Below are 17,339 nucleotides of genomic sequence, written 5' to 3' on the forward strand. Positions count from 1 at the left end.
ATCTTGAAGGACGAGCTAAAGGCTTGCCTTAGGTCGAAAAGAAATTTGTCCCAACAGTTAAGCAAGACTGAAGGGAATATGTGGGCCATCATCGATGAGTGCAAAGAGAAGTTAAATCTAGTGGCGACTCATGAGCAAAGGCTAGAGGATGAGTACGCCAAGATATCAGCAGAAAGGGAAGCAAGGGAAAGGGTAATTGATTCATTGCACCAAGAGGCAACAATGTGGACGGACCGATTTGCTCTTACTTTGAACAGGAGTCAAGAACTTCCCCCATTGCTAGCCAAGGCCAAAGCAGTGGCGGACACCTACTCCGCCCCCGAGGAGATCCACGGACTTCTCAGCTATTGTCAGCATATGATAGACTTAATGGACCATATGATTAGAAACCGCTAGGAAGTTTGTATTGTCGCTCAGATCTTGACTAGTTATAACTTTTTGAATAAAATGAGTTTATCCCACGTTTTTACTCCAAAAATCAGTGCGAATCAAGTCACTCCCACATTTTATCTCTAGCATGCATTGTATGTTGGTCTCGTCCTTTGTCACGGGAAGCCAGAAGGTCCATATCACCTTCTTAATTGTACACATGGGGCACTGCGCCCCCAAATGCGCAAGTAAGAAGAGATAATTTTCCGGGCTCTCGTGTCCGTAAAATGCATTCATATCATGCATCGCATAAGCATCTCTTCATAACATCATAATGGACATATCCTGCATTTGTCCGTTATCATATTCCAGCCTCACATTTTGCATGAGTCATGGCATCACCATGCATATGCGTTCAATAAACTTTTTGATCTGCAAAATTGCATACCATTTGTTTTCATGTTTGCTCATCCTTGCGTTTTCCTCTACAAAACAAACAAAAAAGGGGGAAGCGTGAAACTTCACACTACATTCTTAGTTTCATGTGTTAGGCACCACGAGCCAACCATGTTGGGATCATAAACCCGTTTCACTTAAAAACAAAATAATTGAACATGGTACCTAATGCATGGTTAACTAGGAAATGGTGTTTCTTCGGGCATCTCAATTTCATAATTACATTTTCCGTGCATAAGCTTAAAGTATGCCCGAGTCATTCATCCCTATGAGATGTTGTTGAAGTATTGGCGATCAGAATTGCCATTCCTTGGATTATAGGGTTGAACCAAGCTCATGCTTTTACAAAAAGGTTCATCAAGTCAAGTTGAAATATGGAAGTAACCGTCTTGCAAAATTGGGGCAAAAGATGAATCGAGTCACATCACTGCTTCGTCTACTGCCAAACATATTTAGGATTATTGATGTCCTTGTTACTTCCAGTTTCACCTTGACAAAGATGTCATGGACCATGTTGAAAATCTAAATTGATTCGACCCCATATCCTGCGTAAAAATTCGCAATCTTCAACTATACATCATTCGCATACATCCATGCTTTTCATTGGTTGCATTGCTCATTGCATTCTTTCCTTGAAAAATAAAATAAAATAAAATAAAATGAAATCATTGTTATCAAAAAGAAAAGGACACGCTTTACGGCGCCCTTACCGAACTCAGAGCTAGAGTAATGGGTGAAGCAAAGGAGGTGCAAGAGAAGATGAAGGCCGAAAATGGAGGCCATAAAAGAGCAAATGGCCACAATGATGGAGGCCATGATGAGCGTGAAGAAGATAATGGAAGCCAATGCGGTTGCAATTGCCGCTACCAGCGTTGTTGCTAAGGTGAACCCGACGTCCCCATCCGGCCTCAAGCAAATGAATCATCCAACCTCAAATATGGTAGGCAAAGATTTAGGAAGTACGGGTGGCCCCCATGATGTGCAAATTCAAAACGAGCACGCCTTCCCGTCATATGGCTTGCCTCTCAACTATACGCCACCCAATGTGGCGTACACTCCCAATAAGAATGTCAATAACTCCACTCCTATACCCATTGAAAGCCAGCAACCCCAAACTGATCATGCACATGTCTCTTAAACCGTGGAAGAGACCCATGAAATTCCCCATCACAATCTAGCCGACTTCGAGCCTTGGCTCGGATATACCACTGAAGGGCAAGCAGTTGGTGGTATACCCCTACAAAACCCTTTGGAGGGCCCTCAGTATCACCCACAACTGCACCTCTTGCATTCCACAGCGGTTAAAAACCCTCATGACTATGGCAGGAATGGGAAAGTTGGATCATCTAGAGGAAAGGCTCAGGGCCATTGAAAGAGGTGAAGATTATGCCTTTGCTAACCTAGAAGAGTTGTTCCTAATACCCAGACATGGTCATTCCCAAGTTCAAGGTGCCGGACTTTGGCAAGTACAAGGGGACTACTCGCTCCAAGAACCATCTAAAGATGTACTGTCGGAAGATGGGGGCATACGCAAAAGATGAGAAACTACTGATACATTTTTCCTGAGAAAGTCTTACTAGGACAACTGTCGCCTGGTATACTAACTTAGGAACCTTCTTGAGTCCATTCTTGGAAGGACCTAATGGTTGCCTTCATTAGGCAGTGTCAGTACAATTCTGATATGGCTCTGGATAGGATGCAACTACAAAAAGTGTGCAAAAAGGGAGCACGAATCTTTCAAAGAATACGCCCAAAGATGGAGAGACTTGGCAACTCAAGTAGCACCCCCAAAAACAGAGAAAGAGATTATCACAATGATAGTAGACACGTGACCGGTGTTCTGCTATGAAAAAAATGGTGGGTTACACACCTTCAAGTTTTACAGATTTGGTCTTCGCCAGCAAAAAGATCGAAGTGGATCCGAAAAGAGGCAAATTTGATCATCCTACTAGGACGACTGAGAAAACTGGGGCAAATGAAGAGGGTGAGAAAGAGGGAGAAACCCATGCTGTGACTGCCATTCCTATACGGCCAAGTTTCCCACCAACCCAACAATGTCATTACTCAGCCAATAACAAAACTCCTCCTTACCCACCACCCAGTTATCCACAAAGGCCATCCCTAAATCAACCACAAAGTCTGTCTACCGCACTTCCAATGACGAAGACCACTTTTAGCACAAACAAAAAAAAAACACCAACAAAAAGGAATTTTGCAGCAAAAAGCCTGTAGGGTTCACCCCAAATTCCGTTGTCATATGCTAAACTTGATCCCATATCTACTTGATAATTCAATGGTAGCCATAACCCTAGCCAAGGTTCATCAACCTCCATTTCTCCGAGAATACGACTCGAACGCAACGTGTGCTTGTCACGGAGAAGCCCCGGGGCGTTCCATTGAGCATTGTAGGGCTCTGAAGCGTAAGGTGCAAGGTCTAATTGATACGGGCTGGCTGAAATTTGAGGAGAATCGCTTGTTGAATCCTAACATTAACAAGCAACACCATACATGGGGCAATTCTGGAAGCTGTTGTTATGACTCATCAGGATTTTCAAGTTTATGCCATAAACCACAGTTACAATGTTAAATGATATGGATAAAATGGACATCCTCTCACGAACACATCTTTGCTTATTCAACTTCCACCGGAATGTGAGTGTAAGCCATTGGTCTGTTTGCTCAAGCAACCTGCGCTCCTGAGTGTTGACTTCCAAGACCGTTCAATCAGAGATTACTCATCTTGCACGTTGGTGGGGGTGCCGTAAAACAACGAGCAAAGTTCAAAACAAATAAGTTTCAAAAATAAAAAATAAGTTTCAAAATAAAAAATAAAAAGGCATTTGATTGACTGTGTTTTCAAGTAAAAATATAGACGTTCATGTGACCTCATTTTGTCTTTTTAGAGAGAAGTGAGTTATCAAGAATAGGATGTTGGACAAATGGCCTCGGTTACCTTAAGAAAAAAGGGGGGTTGAATTAAGATGCAAAGACTATTCCCTAATTGAACTATCAATGCACACAGGGATAACCCTTCCCTTGTGTTCAAGAATCCTCTACTACAAGAGACCCACAGTCTCTTAATCCCTTTTCAGAAATAAGAAGAAGAAATCTCTCTTAAAAGGGATAGATTGTACAATGAAGACCAATCAAAATTCATTATTGAATATGCAAGTGGTTGACCAAGGAATCTTTTTGAGAGGATAAGACATTTCAGTTCAGAAAAACTCTTGATCTTTCGAGAGGATAAAACTGTTTGGGCAATGAAAACTCTCTTTAAAACATTTGAATGGCCGTTCATAAAACATTTGAATAGATATGTCTCTTGGAAATTATTTTCTGAAAATCCCCTCTGGTAATCAATTACAAGACTTACGTAATCGATTACAGGTTTTAAAAATTTGAATAAAAACATTTTTAACTACTGGTAATCGATTACCAGAGAGCAAATCTCAAATTGAAATGATAGAATTCTTTGGTCAAACCTTTGTTTGTTTCAATTTGGAAACTTCTTCCTAAAGATTCTAAAGAGATCAAACTTGATCATATATCTTGATTTTCTTGGATAAAACTTAGAAGCACTTGATCCTTTAGCATCATCAAGACATCAAAACATCTTGCTTCTACATAGGAGTCATTTGACTTAATCCATCAACTGAAAGATCCTTCAATTATTTCTCGTCCTTGGAAAATTCCTTTTTGCAAGAATCAACTGCTTCTTTCATTCTTCCTCACTACGAGGTTGTGAAAACAAGACAACAATTGGTACCTCTAAGCCCTACACTGGGGCAACGAAAGGCACCATGCAAAAACTTCAAGCGAACCTAGGGGCAGATTAGAAGTTCTCACCCAATAGGTTCCCTCCTACAAGGTCATGATGAAAGGCAACGATTGATACCTCAAAGCCTTACACTGGGGCAATGAGGGGCACCGTGCATGAGCCTCAAGTGAACATAGGGGCCGATCAAAAGTTCTCACCCATCGATGTTTTTAACAAAACAAAAGGGGGGACAAACCCTAGGATTTCAATGGATTGATCAAACATCAAACGACTCCATTGCCGTCACTCCAAAATGGTCAAGTGACTAAATCAAACAGAACACACACTCTGAGGGAGTTCCCGGAGAGATTTGCAAAAAAGATAGGATGAGGTTGCATGAATTATCACCTCTTTCAAAAGGACAGTCAATCTGTGTTTTCCAAAAAAAAAAATTAAATCAAAATCAAAATCACAAAATAGGGAAAGAATGTCATGAACATTGTACAACTTTCCATTACATTGCATTGTTTCAAATGAAGTCCGCATTTACCAAATTTCACGACAAAGGTTGCATGCATCTGCATCCCTAAAAATCATGTTAACTGCATAGATTTCCTACATCTAATGTCCAAATCTTGTGGATTTGGGATGACCGGCCCTCTCGATGAGTCGATCTCTTGCTTTCTCATAAGGGTGGACCTTGGGTACTAGTTACCCTCACCGTTGAGAGGACTACACGTCCTCGCCTTGAGAGGACTACGCGTCCTCACCATCAGAGGGCTGCACGCCCTCACCATCAGAGGACTACACGTCCTCGCCTTGAGAGGGCTACACGCCCTCATCTTGGGTACTAGTTACCCTCACCGTTGAGAGGACTACACGTCCTCACCATCAGAGGGCTGCAAGCCCTCACCTCTAGAGGACTACATGTCCTCGCCTTGAGAGGGCTACACGCCCTCACCTTGGGTACTAGTTACCCTCACCGTTGAGAGGACTACACGTCCTCGCCTTGAGAGGACTACACGTCCTCACCATCAGAGGGTTGCACGCCCTCACCTCCAGAGGACTACATGTCCTCGCCTTGAGAGGGCTACATGTCCTCACCTTGGGTACTAGTTACCCTCACCATCAGAGGGCTGCACGCCCTCACCATCAGAGGACTACACGTCCTCGCCTTGAGAGGGCTACACGCCCTCATCTTGGGTACTATTTACCCTCACCGTTGAGAGGACTACACGTCCTCACCATCAGAGGGCTGCACGCCCTCACCTCTAGAGGACTACATGTCCTCGCCTTGAGAGGGCTACACGCCCTCACCTTGGGTACTAGTTACCCTCACCGTTGAGAGGACTACACGTCCTCGCCTTGAGAGGACTACACGTCCTCACCATCAGAGGGTTGCACGCCCTCACCTCCAGAGGACTACATGTCCTCGCCTTGAGAGGGCTACACGTCCTCACCTTGGGTACTAGTTACCCTCACCGTCAGAGGGCTACACGCCCTCACCTTGAAAGGACTACACGTCCTCGCCAGCAGAGGGCTGCACGCCCTCACCTCCAGAGGACTACACCTCCTCGCCTTGAGAGGGCTGCACGCCCTCACCTTTAGAGGGCTACGTGTCCTCATTTTCAGTGTGCTCGACATCCACACCTTAAAAGAATTTAAGGTCCTCTGCCCTTAAATGCTTAACCGAGACTTGCACTTCCGATTAAGGGGCCAGTAGTTTCCTTTTAACGGTTCCTGGGCCTCCCCCTGATATTGGAGGAGGGCCAACTGTGTGAGCACAACCAGAGAGGGAGGCTATCACACAGCTACTATGCATACCGGGGCAAGATTTCACCCGTGCCGCTGCAAAGAGACGAGTGCGGATCATGCGCACTAACATGACCACTCTTACACAGATATAGATGACATTGCTACTTAGCAACATTCTGCCCAGCGACCGCAATGCCAATCTCCCCCTGCAAAAGTATCAGTTGGTCTGTGTCGTCCCAACATGGGTAAGTATGCATATAGTTCAACTGATTTCTGATACCATCTATTATTTGCAGGGATCGCACCCAAGAGACACCTAGTGGACCCGGAAAAGTCCAACAGGGCCCTGGGGTTTCCAGCTCTGGTTACGGGCCTCTATCAGTCCTACAGGGAGCTCGTACCCCCCCGACAAGGTCACATCATCATAGGTAAGTATGCACATCGCTCACCTGATTTCTGATTTCATCTATTATTTGCAGGGATCGCGCCTGCAAGACACCCAGTGGACTCGAAGAAGTCCAACAGGGTCTTGGAGTTGTCAAGCTCTAATTACGGGTCTCTGTCAGTTCTACGGAGTACCTGTCACCTCCAGCAAGGGCATCAGGCCCCCTACTAATCGAGCTTTCATCAAGAAGTACTGCGTCTCCAGGCAGGCGCAGGGCAAATCATCATAGCAGCCTGGGGATGGTCGGTAGTGGGCAATAGACGCACCGCCACCACCTTTAGAGTTCACCTCTGCTCATCCACAAAAAGGTTTGAGTATTGCCTACGACACATGGCCGACCAATAGGCAACCAAGTCCAAAGCCAAAGGTAAGGAAAGTACTAGGTCAGTGAGCGACAAGTCATAAGGCGTCCAGCTAAAGACGTTAAAGAAGCGCTACTAGGAGGCAACCTAGTACCTTTTGAATCTATGCTTGTTATTTGATCACTTTTTATAGTAGGACGCACCTAGTTGCTCATGATCCTGGGGATTTAAATAAAACAAGCGCAAGCTCGGAAGGTAGTCATACCTCTCAAAATATATATATATATGTATGTTTAGGTAGTGAAAATACCCTAGATATGCATGTATGTAAACAAAAAAAATACTTCACAAAATATATATGTATGTTTAGGTAGAGAGATACCTTAGATGTGCGTGTATGTAAACAAAAAAATACTTCACAAAATATATATATGTATGTTTAGGTAGAAAGATGCCTTGGATATGCATGTATATAGCAAAAATACCTTACAAAACATATATAGGTATGTTTAGGTAGCAAGATACCTTGGATATGCGTGTATATAGCAAAAATACCTCACAAAAATATACACATGTTTAGGTAGCAAAATACCTCATGAAAAAAAAACAAAAAAACAAACAAGAAAAAGAAATAAACAAATGATAAAAAAGGAAAAGAAAAATAAGTTGTCAAGCTGAAAAACCAACATGCTTTTGAAAAGAGATGACTTCCAACTTTTCTTTGGAAAAATTCACTGATCATAACTAGTTTTTGAAAAAATGTGTATACACCTGAAGGGTGAATGCTGTGAAGATTTTCCCAGATGCCCAAAATGGACTCGGATGAATGCACAAATTGATAAAAGAACATATTTTGGAAACGTTGGGTTGACTAAAATAGAGGAAATGAATCCTGAGCCCTAGCATCACATGACCATAAAAATTTGACATTTGAGTGTCCGCATAGGTGCATGCATAACCAGTTTTGCATAAAATTTCCAAATCATCATTTTTGCATTTGTGTCATGGAAATAATGTGGGGCATCCCTTTTTATCCTTGAACCAAACCAAACCCTGACATGTATCATGTCTAGCCATTCTACAAGCCTTGAGCCAAAATCCTGACTCACCATAAACCTTACCCTCGGAAGCAAAAAAAAGGAAGGAAAGGAAATTCCCAATCAAAGAATGGGAGAAAGTAAAAAAAAAAAAAAAAAAAAGGAAGAAGAAGAAGGAAAGAAAGCTCCTGATCAAGGATCGAAAGAAAACAGAAGAAATGTGCAGAAAGGTCTTTGGACCGGACAATATCTGAACAATACAGAATTGTCACCAAATGAACAAAAAGAAGGAAAGGAAACCATGACCTGAAATGGTCTTCTCCCTTTAATTGCCAACCAGAATCAGTGCGCTAGCAACCTTTTTTTCGCCCCGCACTAAACCAGAACAGAAAAGGAAAAGGCAAAAAAATAATCAAAAGCCGAAAAATCCACCAAAAGAACCCATTCCCAAGGGAAGTCCTATTGATCCATGATCACGCATGTAATTTTTGATTTGATAGGAAATAATTTGCAAAGTCAAGTCATGACATATCTATGGTTCGGAATTAGGATGAAACACTTACCTGTGCAAGATTGATACACTTTGAGTGGATTTCTTCTATTTTTGTCGAACCCAGTGTTTCCTCTAAATGGTCATTTAGAAACGAAATGCTAACATCCAAAATCTCATTTATGGTTATGGGGGATCCCATCAGCAGACTCTCCTTCCCTGGTAGACGCATTGTTTGTCACTCAAAAAAGCATATGCTGCTCTAATCAGTTGGAATATTTGTCTCTTTGCTAAAGCATGTTTGCGTTTTAGTGGAGAAAACACCGAGACTTTTTCAAGTCTCACAAGTTATCCAGAACTACGTAGGTCTGAGTTCCTCATTGGAGGATATGTAGGAGCAAGAGCCTCGCTTTTGTCGACCACACCACCTTTTGTTGCCATGACCCAAGAGCTGGTAGCCCGCGGAGACACCTTACGGTTATCCGCACCTCGTCATTCAGTGACCCCAAGTGTGATTGACGAGCAGAGGCCAATGTGGTCATCTGCGCCCTTTCCGGAGATGTCAGCATTTTCCGATGGAGACTTTTCAAGTCTCACAAGTTATCCAGAACTACGTAGGTCTGAGTTCCTCATTGGAGGATACGTAGGAGCAAGAGCCTTGCTTTTGTCGGCCGCCCCATAATCTTTGTCATACTGACCCTGAGGTCATGTGACGTGCACCCTTGTATCATCCAGAGGCGGCGGGCCCAATGATACGCGGAGATACCTTACGGTTATCCGCACCCTTTTGTCATCCAGAGGCGGCGGGCCCGATGACAAGCAGAGACCAAGTTTGGTCATTCTGCACCCTTGTATCATCCAGAGGCGGCGGGCCCGATGATACGCGGAGATACCTTACGGTTATCTGCACCCTTTTGTCATCCAGAGGCGGCGGGCCCGATGACAAGCAGAGACCAAGTTTGGTCATTCTGCACCCTTGTATCATCCAGAGGCGGCGGGCCCAATGATACGCGGAGATACCTTACGGTTATCCGCACCCTTTTGTCATCCAGAAGCGGCGGGCCCGATGACAAGCAGAGACCAAGTTTGGTCATTCTGCACCCTTGTATCATCCAGAGGCGGCAGGCCCGATGATACGCGGAGATACCTTACGGTTATCCGCACCCTTTTGTCATCCAGAGGCGGCGGGCCCGATGACAAGCAGAGACCAAGTTTGGTCATTCTGCACCCTTGTATCATCCAGAGGCGGCGGGCCCGATGACAAGCAGAGACCAAGTTTGGTCATTCTGCACCCTTGTATCATCCAGAGGCGGCGGGCCCGATGATACGCGGAGATACCTTACGGTTATCCGCACCCTTTTGTCATCCAGAGGCGGCGGGCCCGATGACAAGCAGAGACCAAATTTGGTCATTCTGCACCCTTGTGTCATCCAGAGGCGGCGGGCCCGATGATTCGCGGAAATACCCAAGTGGTTATCCGTATAAACATTCTTTTGCTATCTGTAAGACAGAACGCTTGATAGCATGCAGAGGCTGACATAGTCTTCTGCACCTTTTGTTCCTCCGGGAACAACAAGTCATTTACATGTGGAAATTTCATGGTCGCCCGCGACTCTCGTCAACCGAGAGGAGCGAAATTAGTGTCATACCCTAATTTTCGTCCGGGGACCTTTGCTTGATGACATGCGACCATTCTTTGGTCCTTGTGAGGTGCTTGGCACCCATCATTAGGCATTTTGTGAAAATTCTGGGAACAACAAGTCATTTGCATGTGGAGATTTTATGGTCACCCGCGACTCTCGTCAAATCGAGAGGAACGAAATTAGTGTCTTATCTTTACTTTCCTTTTATCTCCAATAAAAGACAAGTAAAGAGGGGCAACTGTCATACCCTAATTTCGTCCGGGGACCTTTGCTTGATGACATGCGACCTTTCTTTGGTCCTTGTGAGGTGCTTGGCATCCATCATTAGGCAATTTGTGAGATTCCAGGACATGCCGAAAAACCAAAAATATATTGATGCACAATCCGTAAGTTTCCGTGACACACCGGAAATCAAATGGAAGCATCGTTGCATAATTAAGTGAGGTTCCGTAACATTCCGTAAGTCAAAAAGGGATGATTATGTAATCCGCAAGGTTCCGTAACATTACGGAAAGAAAACAAGTATCGTTACGAAATTCGTAAGTTTCCGTAACTTTACGAAAAAAGAATCACCAAAAAAAAGCAGAGGGGGGTGTACTTAGTAAAAATGGGGGTGCAAATAGCACCCAGGCCCACTTGGGCCCTCCAGAATATTCCTCCAGAAGGCTGTTGCTTCTGGAGGAAGCAACCTGGCTCGCCTGGGCGAGCTGAGCTCGCCTGGGCGAGCTGGGCGGCAACCACCTCCCCTATTTTGCTATAAATAGGGGAGGAAGTGAAGAAGAAAGGGGTTCAGCCCCTTTGGCACTTCTCTCTCTTTCGAATTTGCTTGGAAAAATTGTTTCCGTGAAGAAAATCTAAGCCAAGGCGCTTCCGAAACGTTTCCGTAACGTTTTCCGTGAGGAATTTCGCAAAGGTTTCAACCGTTCTTCGACGTTCTTCATTCGTTCTTCATCGTTCTTCGATCTTCAACGGGTAAGTACCTCGAACCAAGCTTTTCGATTCATTCCATGTACCCGTAGTGGTCCACATTGTGTTTCGTGCATTTTTATTCTCGTTTTGTTTACTTTTTATACCCCCTCTTGACGTGCTTAAGCCATTTTACTTAAGTCATTTCTCGCTTAACCTAAAAATAAAATAAATTTCCACCGAACGTTTGAATTGTATTATCCGTTAACTTCGGTTAAAATGAATTCCGACCGTTCGGTCGTGCCGTAACCACGTTGGAAATCAAAAAGAGGTAAAAAATAATATAATAATAAAAAAAAACATCTTTTAGTAAAATAAAGCGAAGAATCAATCGGACGTTTTCTCTTTGGGATTTCTCATTCTTAATCGAATTGACTAATAACTAAAGTGAAACTAAAGGCCAAAATCAACTCGCCTAGTCAAGCTCGTCCACAAAAATAGGTTTTTGAAGTTTGTCATTCCAAATTCTCATTAAGTAAAATGGATCATTTTTAAGGTCCAACGCCTTAAAATGATCACCACTTAAGTAAAAAAGAATCACTTGATAAAAAAGAACTACGTAGGTCTGAGTTCCTCATTGAGGATACGTAGGAGCAAAAGCCCCGCTTTTGTCGACCACCCCAAGAGATCGTTAATGGTCCAATGCCTTAACGTTTCTCTCCTTTCAAAAACAAGAGATCGTTAATGGTCCAACGCCTTAACGTTTCTCCCCTTTCAAAATCAAAAGACCATTTAATGGTTCAACACCTTAAATGACCTTTTGTTCAATAAAAACATATTTTGCAAAAAAGACAAAAACAACTTAACCAAACACTTTGTTCCGAAAGAACTACGTAGGTCTGATTTTCTCATCCCAATTGAGGAATACGTAGGAGCAAAGGGAAACACCGTTGTCGACCACAAAAAGAGAAAAAATATAAAAAGGGTATAAAGGATATAAGGACATAAAAGGGAACGTAAAAATCAAAGTCATGTTTGCACATTCGATTAAAGATTGTCGTCCCTTGTGACGGACGTGTGGGGTGCTAATACCTTCCCCGCGCGTAAATACAACTCCCGAAACTTTCACTTAAAAGTTCGTAGATCGCGTCTTTTCCGGTTTTTCCGACGTTTTCCTCAAATAAACGTTGGTGGCGACTCCGCGCGTATTCCTTTCGTGGAACACGCATCCCGCGAGTCTCGCGTCGCCCTCCCGCCGAAGGGTAGGTTGCGACAATAGTATATCGAGACCCTCGAAATTGAACAACGGAAGCTCTCGAGAAATTCAAATGCTCATAACTTTTAACTCGGAGGTCCGATTGAGGCGCATAATATATCGAGACGCTCGAAATTGAACAATGGAAGCTCTTAAGCAATTCAAATGGTCATAACTTTTCACTCGGAGGTCGGATTCAGGCGCATAGTATATCGAGACGCTCGAAATTGAACAATGGAAGCTCTTGAGCAATTCAAATGGTCATAACTTTTAACTCGGAGGTCCTATTAAGGCGCATAATATATCGAGACGCTCGAAATTGAACAATGGAAGCTCTTGAGCAATTCAAATGGTCATAACTTTTCACTCGGATTTCCGATTCAGGCACATAATATATCGAGACGCTCGAAATTGAACAATGGAAGCTTTGAGATATTGAAATGGTCATAACTTTTCACTCGTAGGTCGGATTCAGGCGCATAGCATATCGAGACGCTCGAAATTGAACAACTGAAGCTCTCGAGAAATTCAAATGCTCATAACTTTTAATTCGGAGGTCCGATTGAGGCGCATAATATATCGAGACGCTCGAAATTGAACAACAGAAGCTCTCGAGAAATTCAAATGGTCATAACTTCTAACTCGGATTAATGATTGAGGCGCATTATATATCAAGACGCTCGAAATTGAACAATGGAAGGTCTTGAGCAATTCAAATGGTCATACTTTTCACTCGAATTTCCGATTCAGGCACATAATATATCGAGACGCTCGAAATTGAACAACAGAAGCTCTCGAGAAATTCAAATGGTCATAACTTTTAACTCGGAGGTCTGATTGAGGCGCATTATATATCGAGACGCTCGAAATTGAACAATGGAAGCTCTTAAGCAATTCAAATGGTCATAACCTTTCACTCGGAGGTCCGATTCAGGTGCATAATATATCGAGACGCTCGAAATTGAACAATGGAACCTCCTGAGCAATTTAAATGGTCATAACTTTTCCCTCGGAGGTCCGATTCAGGCGCATAATATATTGAGACGCTCGAAATTGAACAATGGAACCTCTTGAGCAATTTAAATGGTCATAACTTTTCACTCGGAGGTCCGATTCAGGCGCATAATATATCGAGACGCGCGAAATTGAACAATGGAAGCTCTTGAGCAATTCAAATGGTCATAACTTTTCACTCGGAGGTCCGATTCAGGCGCATAATATATCGAGACGCTCGAAATTGAAAAATGGAAGCTCTGAGCAATTCAATGGTCATAACTTTTCACTCGGAGGTCGGATTCAGGCGCATAGTATATCGAGACGCTCGAAATTGAACAACGGAAGCTCTCGAGAAATTCAAATGCTCATAACTTTTAATTCGGAGGTCCGATTGAGACGCATAATATATCGAGACGCTCGAAATTGGACAATGGAAGCTCTTGAGCAATTCAAATGATCATAACTTTTCACTCGCATTTCCGATTCAAGCACATAATATATCGAGACGCTCGAAATTGAACAACAGAAGCTCTCGACAAATTCAAATGGTCATAACTATTAACTCGGACGTCTGATGGAGGCGCATTATATATCAAGACGCTCGAAATTGAACAATGGAAGCTGTTAAGCAATTCAAATGGTCATAACCTTTCACTCGGAGGTCCGATTCAGGTGCATAATATATCAAGACGCTCGAAAATGAACATTGGAACCTCTTGAGCAATTTAAATGGTCATAACGTTTCACTCGGAGGTCCGATTCAGGGGCATAACATATCGAGACGCTCGAAATTGAACAACGGAAGCTCTTGAGCAATTCAAATGGTCATAACTTTTAACTTGGAGGTCCTATTAAGGCGCATAATATATCGAGACGCTTGAAATTGAACAATGGAAGCCCTTGAGCAATTCAAATGGTCATAACTTTTCACTCGGATTTCCGATTCAGGCACATAATATATCGAGACGCTCGAAATTGAACAATAGAAGCTCTCAAGAAATTCAAATGGTCATAACTTTTAACTCGGACGTCTGATTGAGGCGCATTATATATCAAGACGCTCGAAATTGAACAATGGAAGCTCTTTAGCAATTCAAATGGTCATAACCTTTCACTCGGAGGTCCGATTCAGGTGCATAATATATCGAGACGCTCGAAATTGAACAATGGAACTTCTTGAGCAATTTAAATGGTCATAACTTTTCACTCGGAGGTCCGATTCAGGCGCATAATATATCGAGACGCGCGAAATTGAACAATGGAAGCTCTTGAGCAATTCAAATGGTCATAACTTTTCACTCGGATTTACGATTCAGGCACATAATATATCGAGACGCTCGAAATTGAACAATGGTAGCTCTTGAGATATTGAAATGGTCATAACATTTCACTCGGAGGTCGGATTGAGGTGCATAGTATATCGAGACGCTCGAAATTGAAAAACTGAAGCTCTCGAGAAATTCAAATGATCATAACTTTTAATTCGGAGGTCCGATTGAGGCGCATAATATATCGAGACGCTCGAAATTGAACAACAGAAGCTCTCAAGAAATTCAAATGGTCATAACTTTTAACTCGGACGTCTGATTGAGGCGCATTATATATCAAGACGCTCGAAATTGAACAATGGAAGCTCTTTAGCAATTCAAATGGTCATAACCTTTCACTCGGAGGTCCGATTCAGGTGCATAATATATCGAGACGCACGATATTGAACAATGGAAGCTCATGAGCAATTCAAATGGTCATAACTTTTCACTCGGATTTCTGATTCAGGCACATAATATATCGAGACGCTCGAAATTGAACAATGGAAGCTGTTAAGCAATTCAAATGGTCCTAACCTTTCACTCGGAGTTCCGATTCAGGTGCATAATATATCGAGACGCTCGAAATTGAACAATGGATCCTCCTGAGCAATTTAAATGGTCATAACTTTTCCCTCGGAGGTCCGATTCAGGCGCATAATATATTGAGACGCTCGAAATTGAACAATGGAACCTCTTGAGCAATTTAAATGGTCAAAACTTTTCACTCGGAGGTCCGATTCAGGCGCATAATATATCGAGACGCGCGAAATTGAACAATGGAAGCTCTTGAGCAATTCAAATGGTCATAACTTTTCACTCGGAGGTCCGATTCAGGCGCATAATATATCGAGACGCTCGAAATTGAACAATGGAAGCTCTTGAGCAATTCAAATGGTCATAACTTTTAACTCGGAGGTCGGATTGAGGCGCATAATATATCGAGACGCTCGAAATTGAACAACGGAAGCTCTCGAGAAATTCAAATGCTCATAACTTTTAATTCGGAGGTCTGATTGAGGAGCATAATACATCGAGACGCTCGAAATTGAACAACGGAAACTCTCGAGAAATTCAAATGCTCATAACATTTAACTCAGAGGTCCGATTGAGGCGCATAATTTATCGAGACGCTCGAAATTAAACAATGGAAGCTCTTGAGCAATTCAAATGATCATAACTTTTCACTCGGATTTCCGATTCAGGCACATAATATATTGAGACGCTCGAAATTGAATAACAGAAGCTCTCGAGAAATTCAAATGGTCATAACTTTTCACTTGGAGGTCCTATTAAGGCGCATAATATATCGAGACGCTCGAAAATGAACAATGGAAGCTCTTGAGCAATTCAAATGGTCATAACTTTTCACTCGGATTTCCGATTCATGCACATAATATATCAAGACGCTCGAAATTGAACAAAAGAAGCTCTGGAGAAATTCAAATGGTCATAACTTTTATCTCGGAGGTCTGATTGAGGCGCATTATATATCGAGACGCTCGAAATTGAACAATGGAAGCTCTTAAGTAATTCAAATGGTCATAACCTTTCACTCTGAGGTCCGATTCAGGTGCATAATATATCGAGACGCTCGAAATTGAACAATGGAACCTCTTGAGCAATTTAAATGGTCATAACTTTTCACTCGGAGGTCCGATTCAGGCGCATAATATATCAAGACGCGCGAAATTGAACAATAGAAGCTCTTGAGCAATTCAAATAGTCATAACTTTTCACTCGGTGGTCCGATTCAGGCGCATAATATATGGAGACGCTCGAAATTGAACAATGGAAGCTCTTGAACAATTCAAATGGTCATAACTTTTGACTCGGAGGTCGGATTCAGGCGCATAGTATATCCAGACGCTCGAAATTTAATAACGGAGACTCTCGAGAAATTCAAATGCTCATAACTATTAACTCGGAGGTCCGATTGAGGCGCATAATATATCGAGACGCTTGAAATTGAAAAAGGAAGCTCTTGAGCAATTCATATGGTCATAACTTTTCTTTCGGATTTCCGATTCAGGCACATAATATATCGAGACGCTCAAAATTGAACAACGGAAGCTCTCGAGAAATTCAAATGCTCATAACTTTTAATTCGGAGGTCCGATTGAGGAGCATAATATATCGAGACGCTCGAAATTGAACAACGGAAGCTCTCGAGAAATTCAAATGCTCATAACATTTAACTCAGAGGTCCGATTGAGGCGCATAATATATCGAGACGCTCGAAATAAACAATGGAAGCTCTTGAGCAATTAAAATGATCAATACTTTTCACTCGGATTTCCGATTCAGGCACATAATATATTGAGAGAGCGCATGTGACAAACACTTGCCGCGTTCTACACAAATGGTCATAACTTTTCACTTGGAGGTCCTATTAAGGCGCATAATATATCGAGACGCTCGAAATTGAACAATGGAAGCTCTTGAGCAATTTAAATGGTCATAACTTTTCACTCGGAGGTCGGATTCAGGCGCATAGTATATCGAGACGCTCGAAATTGAACAACGGAAGCTCTCGAGAAATTCAAATGCTCTTAACTTTTAACTCGGAGGTCCGATTCAGGTGCATAATATATCGAGACTCTCGAAATTGAACAATGGAA

This window comes from Glycine max, chromosome 2, assembly GCF_000004515.6.
Source record: "Glycine max cultivar Williams 82 chromosome 2, Glycine_max_v4.0, whole genome shotgun sequence".
Lineage (NCBI taxonomy): Eukaryota > Viridiplantae > Streptophyta > Magnoliopsida > Fabales > Fabaceae > Glycine > Glycine max.